Here is a 13,284-nt window from a genome sequence, read left to right as displayed (position 1 = left end):
CACAGTAATTGTTATAAATCGTTTTATCCGTTTCGTTAATGTTGTAACGGGGGAGTACTGCTGCTTAAAGCCAGACGCCCGAAAGCAAAAGCAACAGCTCGAACACTGCACTGATTTGTTCGAAATTATTTTGTACCAAACATTTAACATGTATCGACGAAAGATAAATAAACTTTTGTGTGTTTTTCCCAGATACCAACTACACTAATCAATTTCACCGTACCGTACACGAATGTCCGTCCCACGCAAAATTCCATCGATCCGCGTTTCCATCGAGCTTTTCCAGACCGAGGGAAAGGACAACAGAGAGGAGAAAAGTGCCCACGGTGGTAAACGAAAAAGCACTCTATCCTCCCCCGTGGTTATGGCGCGTAGTCTGGTCCAACAGAGTCGTATCGTCGCACGTCGTAACCGGCTGCAACAACCTCTATCCAGAGGCGACCGGTACAACACACCTGGACACCACGTGTACAAACACACGTAGAGATCCGTTGCTCGCGACACGCACGGAAAAATATTGCGCCATCGAGATTCGAAGAGGTCTTCCGTGGGCAAAGGCGTCACACCAGGCGTTTCCACGGACGTGCCGCGAGCACCGTAAACTTTTAACGAGTGACTATGCATCACCGACCAGCCAGCCGTATAGCCGGACGATTGAAAAATACTGCCTTCCAGCGTGCAACTGAAAAAAGGACCGAGTGGAAAATCGATTTCGTTTAAATCAACCATAAGTATGTACCTACCGGGATTTTCTTCGGGGAATAAACGATGGATTTCGATGTCTCGCAGCGACTGAGATATTTAAAGGGTCTTCCTACTGTGTCCATTTTTTTTTGTAATATGCGAAAATACGCCCAGGAAGTTTCGAAGCTTCATTCTGAAAATTGGCAGAGATGTATGCGTTCGAAGGAAGCGGTTCTATCTAGTCTTGAGCTGTAGTTGAAACTTTAAAACTGGCTGACGTGATTACCGAAAAACCAAAAGTCCGATTCACTCGAAATTTGGAAGGTATATTAGGTAGATGTTGCTTTATCTTCTGAACAAGAATTGTGCGAATATTTTCAAAATTCAGTCTTTGCAGTCAAAAAAACCATAAAATTGAAAGTGAAACCTTTGAAACCTTGCCATTTCCTTGTTTCTCGATATTTCTTTATCATTCTAGTTCAGACGATAGCCAAGTGTCTACAGATTAGGAATACGTTCGCATTTTGTATTTTGGATAAGTACAAGGTCTGACATCATTTCAGCCATCGTGAAGAATAGTTTTCCAAAGCGCTCTCCTTTCACGGTGCTCCTATTTCGACAAATGGATATTTCCACTCGTAAAAAATATTTTTGTATTCCCAAAATATGTGCATCGGGCCCTCCATACCCAAATAGGAAACCTCGAAGGGAGAATAGAGCCTCGGCTTGTGCTAAGCCGAAGGTCCCGGGTTCGATTCCCGTTGCGTCCCTCGATATTTTTCCCTAGGTTCCTACATATGATAGAATAAGCAGAGAAATTTGCAAAACGATACCTGCGCAGCACTTGCTTCGTTCCTAAATTTTCCAAAAATTAACTCTTTTTCAGCCGTCACAAAAGAAGGACACCTCGAAACACACATTTCTTTCGAGGATTTTCCGTCGATTTTTCCTCCGACAAACTTTACGAAATCATTCGAAAGCGTTGTACATCGAAGATAGGGAAGTTTCGAGCAAACGACTGCTATAACCCGGCAGAAATAGCGTCGAAACAGCAGAGACGGTACTAGTGGTAGGGTTAATGCAGAATGTTATAGTCAGGCGAGCTTAGTTAGGCTTAGTTACGTTATACGGTCTGTTTAGTTGCGCGAGAAATTGTGCTCATAATTACGCCTGCACACTAGAGCAGAGCTTTGTGTATTCGAAGAAAGTCCGGATTTTTATCGAGGTTACCCTGTGTGACACAGGAAGTTACGCAATTCCGTTTATCGATCGTTGGTGTCGCGCTTCAAGTGGAGGACTATAATTACCCGTGATTTTATAGCCGATCGAGATAGAGCGTTCCTGCAATTCGAACTGAGTATTTTCGAATTTCGAGGGTCAGTTTAGGGGGAAAGTTTGCACGCAACGGCCACTCCACGCGGCAGCAAAGTTTGCGCGGCGAAAACTACGCGAACGTTTAACGAAAACATTTTCGAAAACCGACGTCGCCTAACGAGGTCAGCTTAAACGCGGCATTTAGCGGGCAACGGCCGTTTTCACGTGGAAAAAAATGTTGCTCGTCTGGGTCTATACACCGGTTAGAAACTGTTCGCGACCTATACGCGAACTCCGGTCTGGATCAGCCATTATGTGCACTCTTCAGCCAGATTTATGGCATCGATTCAAGTGGTCATGCAGTTGCACGCAACTATTTTTCTTTTCGTACAGACAATGCTCGTTTATTGGATTGCCCGGGAAGTTAGTCACTTGGCCCACAGATCTCGTAAATCTCGAAAAGTCTCGAAAGAGAAAAATTGCAAATCGTTGCGAATTTTGTATCGTCCGTTGGTCACTTCACTTCGACGAAATCTAAAGCGGCGCAGTGGTTCCCCGCGAATCATTCGTAAAGTTTCATCAAATCTGAAACCTACGAGCCAGTCATCCACAGGCAATTAACACGCTGAAATGAGATCCGTGAAATACGCGGAGCAACTTTTCCACGTCCCGCGTCGCGCGGGTTCACGGGAAGCAAAATTCGTTAGGGAAGTTGGAGGAAAATTCAATGGCTGCACGGCGTGCGTGTCGCGGAATGAAAATCCGGTTATAGGCCAAGTCTAACGGTGAAATATTTAACAACCGACCCGAAACGGTCTCGTTAATGTCGTCATTAGGCGAGTGTTTCTCGTTCTGAAATATTAATATTTCAATTTTTTCCCGGGCGAACGTGTCTCGCCCCCGCGGCGTATCGTTGTGCAATTTGAGAAATGGACAACGTTACGAAGCTTCGGGTTCCAAACTGGCGAAATATCGTTCGGACCGTTTTGCCTGAACATTTCGAGAACAGAAATTCCCAGAAACGGCCTACGGGTCGGTGTACCTTACTGTTAACGCGAGAACGATGTTTACAAGCTGAAACCAGAGAGCCCAGAGAGTGGATCGTGCGAAATTAAACGAGTGCCGGACGGATTTGTAAAAATTGCGCGCAACGTAGAAGAGTTGGGGAAAAAAGGGAGGAAAATACGTGGACTTTATGATTGTACCTGGAAATTTTTTTCGGTTTGCGGGTCGAAACGAGCCGGGTGCATACCGGTTATGACGTCGCCATTCATCGTAACCGCGAATAATTTACTACGCTTCCAATTCGCGCGCTTTCGCGCTTGATTCCCCCGGATCCGGCTCACCGGCCGGATTTATTTCAATTTATTCGATCAACCGAACAATCTCTGTCCATTTAATATTACTTCGTCCCCGTTCGCTCCAGCCCTATTTCCCGGTCGTTTTTAATAGGGCGTGATTGAATTCGAAATATCCGTTCGGCTGTACGCGATAATTTACAAGTGCCGCTTGGTCAAAGAAGATTAACGAAATTTCAAACTTTTCGTCCTACCCTTACCTCGCCGCCCCTTCCTCGTCCTTCCGCAGCGCTCAGTTGGAAACAAGAAGCAGCGGCAACAACTCGCGGCTTTTCATTCGAAGAAAGTAGCGGAAGGGAGAAGCTAATCGTAATCTATTTACAAGATAACCAAAGTGGCTCGAACCGCGAAATAACAGGTTCCGCGGGTGATTATAAATATTCCCCCGGGGTGAATCTCTATTCTCCCCTGTGCTATTCATCGCGCTATCTCGCTCGCTACTCCTCCTAGCACTAATGTTTTCGTCGAACGCCGAAAATCAGGTTAGCGAAATGTTATCTTTAGACCGCGATGAGATTACCCTCCGCCGGACGTCATAATAGGATCGTCCTTTGACAAATATTAAATTCTGCCGGGGTGAATCGGGCTACTCTCTCAGTCCTCCGGGAATTAATTCGGACACGATCGCCGCGAATTCGTACGAATTAAATTTCCTCCGCCGGTTCCTCCCTCTCTCTCTCTCTCTCTCTCTTTCTTTCTGTATTTCTCTTTGTTCGTCTGTAACGCGCTCGGTTTCCTCCCAAATATTTTCCCTTCGACGTATCTCACTCGTCTTTTCTTCCCACGAACCGCTTCTTCCGTCGCTTCGTTCTTAATGAAATTTTGATTCGCGACATTCCTCCGTCTCGCTCACGAGCGTGTTCCACTTTTAATAATCCCGGGCGTTTCGCGCGTTCCACTGGTCCCGATATTTTCGGGTCGAGTCGAGTTTTCATGAAATTTCCGACAAATTGCGAACGCTCGCACACCGACGCACGTCGGCTCGTTTTATTAGCCCTGATTTCATGTCGTGAAGCCAACACCGAGCAAGACTCTAGCCACCGAGAGTCGCATTATTCCCACGTCCCTCTGTCGTCAGCGATAAACGTTCACCTGCATCTCTTCAAGAACAACTACGAGTTTTTCCTTTCTCGTTCCTTTTTCTCTACATTTTTCATCTTTCCTTTTCTTTATCGATGCGTCAGCAGCAACCGGCGGCGGCGGCGCATCGATACCTTCGGCCCTTCGCAGAGGTCGCCATTTAATTAGATTTTCTATTAAATTTGGAAAATGTGCGCCAAGCGTCGCGAACAGCCGGCTTTGTCAGCGACACGCGTGCGAGTAAATTACTTTCAGCGACGACTACCTGCCGCGCGTCGATGAAAACGATTCCGTGGTGCACGTATGCACTTGCTGCACTGTGTATGCCTCTGCTATAGCTTTACCCTCTCTCTCTCTCTCTCTCTCTCCGTGATATTCTCTGTCCTCTGTTTCTATATTTCGTCTTGGTCGCTCACGCGGTGATTTCTATACGGTTTCTTCGTCGCCTCGTTCCCGTTTCGACGACTGTTTCCCTTCCACCGAGTATATTTCTACCTGTCCTCGTCGACGCGACTTCCGTACTCCGTCTTGTAACCGTCGACGCTCGTCGACGAGGGCTCTTCACGAATGCACACGATTACCGGAAGTTCGCCGTGGAAGCGGCGGGATTGCGCGCTTCCTGAGAGACCTGGAATAGTCGCGTTCCAAGCGAAACAATGTGCCCACGGATCGACCATCTCGAACTGGCAAGTTTCAGAATTTTTTTTTCCCGTTTTTTCCTCTCCGTTCAACCGTTCTGCATTTTTTCTTTCTCTCTCTCTTCGTTTTTCGAGGACTTGTGAATCCGCTGGACGATTGGCTGAAGTCGCGATTGTCGTCCTAGCCGGAAGTTACGTTTTACCGTGTCGATTCTCTTGTTCCGGATACGAGCTGCCTTTCGTGCATTTGCGGAATCGAAAATATTCGTTTGCTTCGATGGACGTGCTGCAATGCTATAGGAATTGTGCAAAAAGAAATGGAAAGAGAATGTTGCGTCGCCATGCACACGAGGAAACCCCAGCCTGGCGGATTATCATCGTAAAATTCATTAGTCAAATTCGACCGCCAGACCGGGGTACCAAACTCACCGCGATAAACCTCCTCGAGCGAACGCATCGACGAAACGATAACCTCGCGAACCTCTCCTTTCCATACCCGATGCTCTTTTCCGTCAGGGCGACGACTCCACTGTTCATTCTCTGACCAGCGCTTGGAGTCTCGCTCTCGCAGTGACATCCAATCCAGCCAAACACAGTACAATACTCATCAACAGTTGTAAATTCAGTCGGGACAATAAAATTCTCTAAATTTGTCCTATGAACCATCAATCATTGTCCTATGGTCTTTTCAAAACTGTTTGGCCGTTTGTGACCGAACAATGAAAAGGCACAGACACTCTCCTCAACGATATCTCACCGAGTTCGCCAATGATTACGATTGCGATAGTACAGGAACAACGTGAAGAAAAATTCCTAAAAAAAAGTGTAATATACCCGAAAAGAATATTTCTTGTACAGCTTATAGATGACCTTGAAATACAGAGAAACTCTCCTCGACAATATCCGGCTGAGCAGATCGGTAATTGGCTGAGGCAAAACGCATCGCAACTAGTACAACCCTCTCTCGGTATCTAACACACGACTTCACAGTATCCGCTACACGAACGCGTGGTTTCTCTCGATTACCTCGCCAAGATTCGATCTAATTCACGGCTGGAAGTTTCGATGGATGTGTACGCAGGAGTAGCGAGACTTCCGCGCCGTCGGCGTTTCTAGAGGCCGAACCATCTCCTCTACCCTCTCTCTCTCTACCTCCTCTCTTCGTCATCGTCGCTTAATTCGCAGCTGTTGATCCTGCTGCCTCTGCAAGGTCCTCCCCCCGGTTCCTTGAAATTTTCTGCCCCCGCTGATTTCAATAAGACGCCTTGGGGATCCTCGTAAAGCTTGACTCGCAGCCGGGGCCAACTTCGCGAGTTAATATCTTTATGAAACGATAAGGCGAGGGGATAATGAAACCAACGAAAGGGTCGCATGATTAAGTGGCCCGCTGCCGTCTAGCGATAAATGAATTCCGGCTGGCAACGTAACCTTCTTCCTCGTTCCATCTTGAATATCTCGAGAAAATACCATATTTCGACCGGAAGAAGACGAAGAAGACGAAGAGGAAGAAGAAGGATATTGCGCTATCGAAAATCCGATACAACTTTTCAATTATCCATCCATCCTACTCTTCGTTCGATCTAAAGGATATATAAGAGAGAGGAGCATAGAATAGACAGGAAATTCCTAATGAGAAAGGAAGTTACGGTACGTGAGAGAAAGATGTTGGAAAAGACAAAGACGAAAGTATTGTGCAGTTATAAACAAGAGTGTTTGATAGGGGTGCATCTATTGACGCATGTGCATCGTCGTGCAAGACGATCCTAGAGAAACGACACACACAGGGAACAACTTCTAACGAGATTCCCGACTCTCTTTGTGCCTCTCTCGGCTCTTGTAAAGAACAAGAAGGGAAACCGTCAGAAGCGAAAATTCTCTCTCTCTCCTTCGTGTTACGTTACCCGAAGAGAAATTCTTTCAGGACGGGTCTATTTTATTAAGGTGGACCATTAATTCGTTTCCCCCTTTTCCTCACTCTCTCTCTCTCTCTCTTACTCTGTCGCTCTGTCTCTTTCTTTCACCTTCGCGAGAGGATGGATAGCCGCTCTTGAGATTTTCTTCTTGCGACGAGACCGCGGCAACCGGAGGATCCTCCGGTTTTATGAAGTCTGTTGGAGCACGTGAACGGTTCAATTGCTCGTTTTACGATGAAAATCAACATTGAGCGACTGGACCGAACGCGAGCAAATATCATCCCAGTTTCTCTCTCTCTCCCTGTCTCTCCCTGTCTCTCCCTGTCTCTCCCTGTCTCTCCCTGTCTCTCCCTGTCTCTCCCTGTCTCTCCCTGTCTCTCCCTGTCTCTCCCTGTCTCTCCCTGTCTCTCCCTGTCTCTCCCTGTCTCTCCCTGTCTCTCCCTGTCTCTCCCTGTCTCTCCCTCACGCTGTCGATCCTTGGTCCCTGTTATTCGCTTCCTTTTTTTACACCGTCCACGTAATAAAAAGGACTCGAGGAAAAAGTCCTCGTATCTCTCTATGAGCGTAGCCCTTCGGGATTATTTGACGTGTGTCAACGTTGTCCGCTCGCTCGTGTATCCTTTCCTTTCTTTTCATTACTCCCTCTTTTCTTTTCATTCTCATCTCCCTACACATTTTTACCGTTTTCCCCTTTGCTGTTTTTTCTCCTCCTTCTTACTTAGATTGTCCGTCGTTCTCGTTCGTTGTTAATGCGCGAAAACACAGGAAACGTAAACAGAAAAACGCGGAATAAAGAGAGACAGTTTCTGTCGCGAGATGCGAGAATTGAATTGGCGCGAATTAAACGATGGATAATAGGATGGAAATGTATCGAGGTAATAGAGAGAATACGTGTGTACGAAGGATTGAATCAGCGACGCGGACGATTTCTCTATTGTTTCGACGTTCGTACAGAAAGCTTGTCTATTCGATCTTCTTTCTCTCTCTATCGTAATAATTTTTCGATTCGGACGGCAGCATTTTGTAAAATCCAGCTTATAACTACCCTTATCATTCGGTTCTATCGTATATTCAAATTTAAAGCTGATTTTCCCCGACACTTTTCGCTCTCGCATTTTCCGTCCTTGTCTATTCAAACGCGTCTTTTTTCGTCGCACGGAACTGTACATAATTTCCCCCTTGCTCTCGGTTTCCTACGGCTTGTTTTACACTTCACTCCTGTTACTTTCGTTGCGTTCTTATTTCCCCTTTTGTACTCGCCGCGTTTTCTCTCCTACCATTTCCATACGCCATTGTGTGATTGCATAATACGATATTATTATACCATTATTCCCATTATTACCTCTTTATTGCGCAACGCAAGCGTGCAAGATAATGTGAGGAATATTTCAAAGGAGAAACGAAAATTTCCCACAGAATTCTGCAATTTTCTGTCACTCGACTCGATCAATTTCGTATCGATAAAAATGTTCGATCGACAGTGTCCGATATCTAAACAATATCCAAGCTTGAAAAAACAACAATAACAAAAAAGAGAAAGAAAAGAAACACGAAGGTAAGCAAACAACGCAGAGAAGAGATTAGCAAGATATTAAACTGCGCGAAAATAAAAGAATCGTATTACTACTATCATTTGCCACGTCGGAGGGAAAAAAAGGAAGAAGTTGGAGCGAGGAAAGAAACGGAGGAACGGGTAAGAAAAGGTAGGAAATCGATCGTAGATAAAGAACCGATTGTCCCAATTCGATCGAAGGATGGGGATGGAAGAAGAAAGGAACGGGGGGTGAAAGGGAGAGAGGATTGGTCAAATTGATTCCGAGATTATATGAAACGCGAGACGAAGAGAGGGAGCAGCCGTTTAATTCGGCGCCTCATTTGAAGGCGAGCTGCCGAGAAAATTCGGTTCAAAGACCGCACAGGCTGGCAGCGAGCAATGAATCTTTCAACGCCCGCCTCCGTTACCATCCTCCGCGTTTTATTACACCCCTCCGCCGCCCTCCCGATCCTCGTTCCGTCGGTCCCGCGCCGCTCCAAAGTGCCAATTACGCAGCCAAGGGCTCGAGAGGGCCCTTTTCGTGCTCGCGACCCGGCAAGAAGTTCGGCTCCTGCCACGGGGATTCTTTTAATCCTGGAAACAGGATCTCGAGAACTGATTGGAGGAGCAAAGAGGGGCCAAAGGTTAATCTGAGAGGCGAATAGACGGTTCGGTGGAAAAAGAAGCGAAGAGAGAGAGAGAGAGTGAACGTTTTGCGTCTCGTACCCAATTGTTCCCTTGTAAAAGGGAAGCAAATCTGGATGGATCGGTTCTGTGGAAGTGATAGGATGTTTATAACGAAGCGATAGTTGCGGGAACGAAGAATGCTCGAGCTGGAGAGATAGAGGCGTGAACGAAGAGTGTTTGGAAGGAGTACTTGAGAATATCGTGTGAACGGAGAATGCGTGGCCACTGTCAGAAGTACTCTGAGCCGTTTCTACGTTCTAGCAACAGTGTATTTTGCACAAAGTCTATTTCCGCGTCGTTCGCAAAAAGTACGCGTTCAACGGTCTCGCGAAGAGTGGAGAGCGAAGACGCATCATCCTGCCGATCCCTTGTTCACCTCCCCCGCGAAACAGGCCCGGGAGAGACCCAAAGGGGCGGAGTCACCTCCCCCGCGAAAGACCCAAAGGGGCGGAGTTACCCCCACCGCGCGCGCTGGGCGTGGCCTCGAGTGACTCGCTTCACCGTCTTCGGAACGAATTTTCTCACACCACTCAAAATGCTTGGTGAACCTGACTGAATGTTTTCGAAGAATATCTGCCTGTAGAGAAAGAAAGAATGCGAGGGTGTAAGGATAAATGAGGGTGAAAGATGCACGCGAGAATCGGTAAAAGAACAGTCAGCGAGTCAGTGACATCACGTTAGACCACCTCCTGCGTTATATACTTCGATCACACATGGACGAGTGTTTTCGAAAGATCGAATTGTCCTAGGAAAGTTGCTGCCAGAGTGTTGGTTAGATATGAATTCTTTCGATCATGGTCTGTCGCGAGACGCGTTCTCTTCTTCTTCTTGCCCCGAGGGGAAAAGAAACCCGCGACTAAGGGAAAGCATTGAAAGAGAAGCGGACAATGGAGGAGACGTATGAATATGGAGAACTTGTAACTTTCCATACCACCGCCTCTCTACCTTGACGAGTCTAACATTCACGTCTCACTATTCCGCCTCGAAGGAAGACGCGAACTGTACACGTGTAGGATAGGTAGGTACGAACATAGAGGAAGATCGAACGACGTTTTCCTAGTTGAAACGTGTACACGCTCGTTGGTACAAGTACGAAACGTGTAATTTGTCGGATATTTTTAAACGGGAATGTTATTCCTTTCGTCGAATAGTGGAGTTACACGTTTTTAAACAGTAGAAACTATAGACAGAAATTTGAAATCTGACTTTATTTTTCATTTTTCATTCATCTTTTATCGACCTTGTTGACCAAAAATTCACAATACTTTACTTTCGCACAACGGAGTTTCAAAGACCATTGAACGTAGAAGGTCTGCAAAATTGTATGCCTAATTCAGCTTTGTCCGACGACAAAAGGGCAAACGAAGACCTACAGGAACTTCTGAATTCAAAAGTAGAAGCATTTCCTCGCCAGGCTAGTATATTCAACTTGGTAACAACACGGTGGCTACAATTCTGAACGAAAACAGGAAACAGTGAACTAGTTAAAAGGAGTTGCATTTTTACGCCACAATTGTTTCCGAGAAGTTCACAGAGCAAGGGAAATCGTGGATTAAAGCCTGGCAATGAATCAACCGACGTTTGCTGGTCTCTAATCGATCTGGAAACAGTCAAATGGAATCGAAAAGCGTCTAGTAAAAGACTGTCGATTGCAAAAACGTTTAGGACCGAAAAGTTACACTAAACGAGGGTATGGGAAATTGTCGTTACGTTCTCGAGCCCAATGTTCATGGAGCTGAGAGGGAGCGAGCTATAGCAGCGGTCCGATTCTTCGGCGAGGCGTGGTGGGAATGCGATGGAGATATGGTGAGGATATAATGGAGATATGGTGGAAATATAGTAGGAATGTGATGGAAATGTAGTGAAGATGTGATAGAGATGTAGTGGGTATATGATGGAGATATGGTAGGGATTAGATGAAGATGTAGTGGAGATATAGTGGAGATATGGTTGGGATATGGTAGGGATGTGATGGAAATGTAGCGAGGATGTGATGGTTATGTGATGGAAATGTAGTGGGAATGTGGTGGAGATATGGTGGAGATATAATAGGTATGTGATGGAAATGTAGTGGGTATGTGATGGAAATGTAGTGGGGATGTGATGGAGATGTAATGGGGATGAAATGAAGATATGGTGAGGATGTGATGGAGATGTAGCGGTGATATGGTGGAGATATGGTAGGGATCTGATGGAAATGTAGTGGGGTTGTGATGGCGATATGGTAGGTATGTGATGGAAATTTAGTGAATATGTGATGGAAATGTAGTGGAGATGTGATGGAGATGTAATAGGGATGAAATGAAGATATGGTGAGGATGTGTTGGAGATGTAGTGGGGACATGGTAGGGATCTGATGGATGTGGTGGGGAGAAGAAGTTGTACTAACCCGGGGCACACTGCACAATAGAGTTACCAAAGCATATAGCTAACTCTTACGGTATATACAGAGGCTTGCAACTATACTTGCAGATACTATAGGACTCACCTTCACAAATCACTGGCAGAAAAATTCAGACTATAGACTGGACCACAACTAGCCGTAAGAAGTTTGACTCTTGGACATCTGTCTACATATTAAAGACACCTCGTTTAACATCTCGGTCTCAAGAAACGGAAGAATCTTGCTTCGATAAATTTGTCGGCGACCATGGAAGAATTCGCCGGTTCGTATAGAAGTCCAGCACATCCGGCGTTTACCGCCACGATAGAAAGTATCCGGCCTGAACAACCTCGGCGCCAAAGAAGCAAGCCCCTTTTTCCTACCGCAGATCCACTCGTTCTCCGCTCTTCTCTGTCTCTCGAAAATAACGAGGAGGCCGCAGGGAGCGCTGCCAAACAACGCGATGCATCCAGGAAAATTGAATGCAGTGGAAGACGACGACGACGACGGCGAGGCGGAGGAAGAAGAAGAAGAAGAAGAAGTCTCGAGAACGTGGAGGGAACGCAATCTGTTCCCGTGGACTTGGAGAAAACGCGACGTTTCCTGGCTGAAATACGCCTGCCCCTCCGGCTTTCTCCCTCGTCCCATCCGCCCTCAGCCCTGTTACGTATCGTCGAGAGACATTACGTGAACCGCTGAAACCAATATCGACGCTGGAAAAATTTCCCTCGGTCGGAGAAGGGACAGAGAAGGAGGGTTGGAGCATGGGATAGGATTCGACGGGGAACGAGCGTGACGAGGACGTCCCTGACGCGGGTACGCATACTTGAAATAACTCGAAAACGGGACCGTCTCTCGCCTAAGATGCGGAACGTGCGTGAGGAAACGACGATTGTCAGCGGAATCCTCTCCGCGAGGAACGTGAATTGTTATGGAAGAGCTGCGCGGAATGTAATAATTGTTGCAGACCTGTTGGCGTAGAGGTGTATTTACAGAGTTACTCTCGTATTTTGCTACTCACAGCGGAGTATGCAAAGTATGCGAATCCTTGCACGGAAATTGGATTCTTCTCCCCCAAAATGGAGTCGAGAATACTCTTTCCTCAGGTTCAAATTGAAACCCTTCGGAAATGCAACTTCCACTACACGATAAAAGTAATTCTTCAGCTCAAAGGAAGATCGTAATATAAAAAAATTCAACCGATATCGCTATTTTTCTGTAATTAAATATTCCAACCTAACTTTCATCTTCTCGTTTCAACGTTCTGACGAAACTTACAAATCTCCAGTGCCACAGAACGTATTGAAGATAATTGCATCCTCTTCAGCTATGATATTAACGATAAAACATCCTAACAACGAGTTAATACGAATTAGAAGGAAATTATCCGAGCAATAAACGCGGCACAGAGAAGAACAGAGGCTCGTTAAAGGAGGAAGAGGATCGAGAGAAGAAGCTTCTCCTCCAAAGCAGCGAACGCTACTTCAGCCGCTTGTTTATCCCGGTAATTTTTCCAAGCACGCCGCAAATTGGAAAATCCCGCAGTCCAAGCAATCCAGACCGATCCTAAACACACTCTTATCTCCTCTTATCGCACGCGCGTTGTTTCCTTCAACCAATTCCGAGGGCCGAAGGCGTGGAATTTCCAGTGGATACGGCGAGTCGATGCAGAAGGCAGATGGCGGAAAAGCAT

The sequence above is a fragment of the Habropoda laboriosa genome, unplaced genomic scaffold (genome assembly GCF_001263275.1).
Source record: "Habropoda laboriosa isolate 0110345459 unplaced genomic scaffold, ASM126327v1 scaffold5, whole genome shotgun sequence".
NCBI classification, from domain to species: Eukaryota; Metazoa; Arthropoda; class Insecta; order Hymenoptera; family Apidae; genus Habropoda; species Habropoda laboriosa.
The sequence above is the reverse complement of the archived record's forward strand: the minus strand, read 5'-3'. Positions refer to the sequence as shown.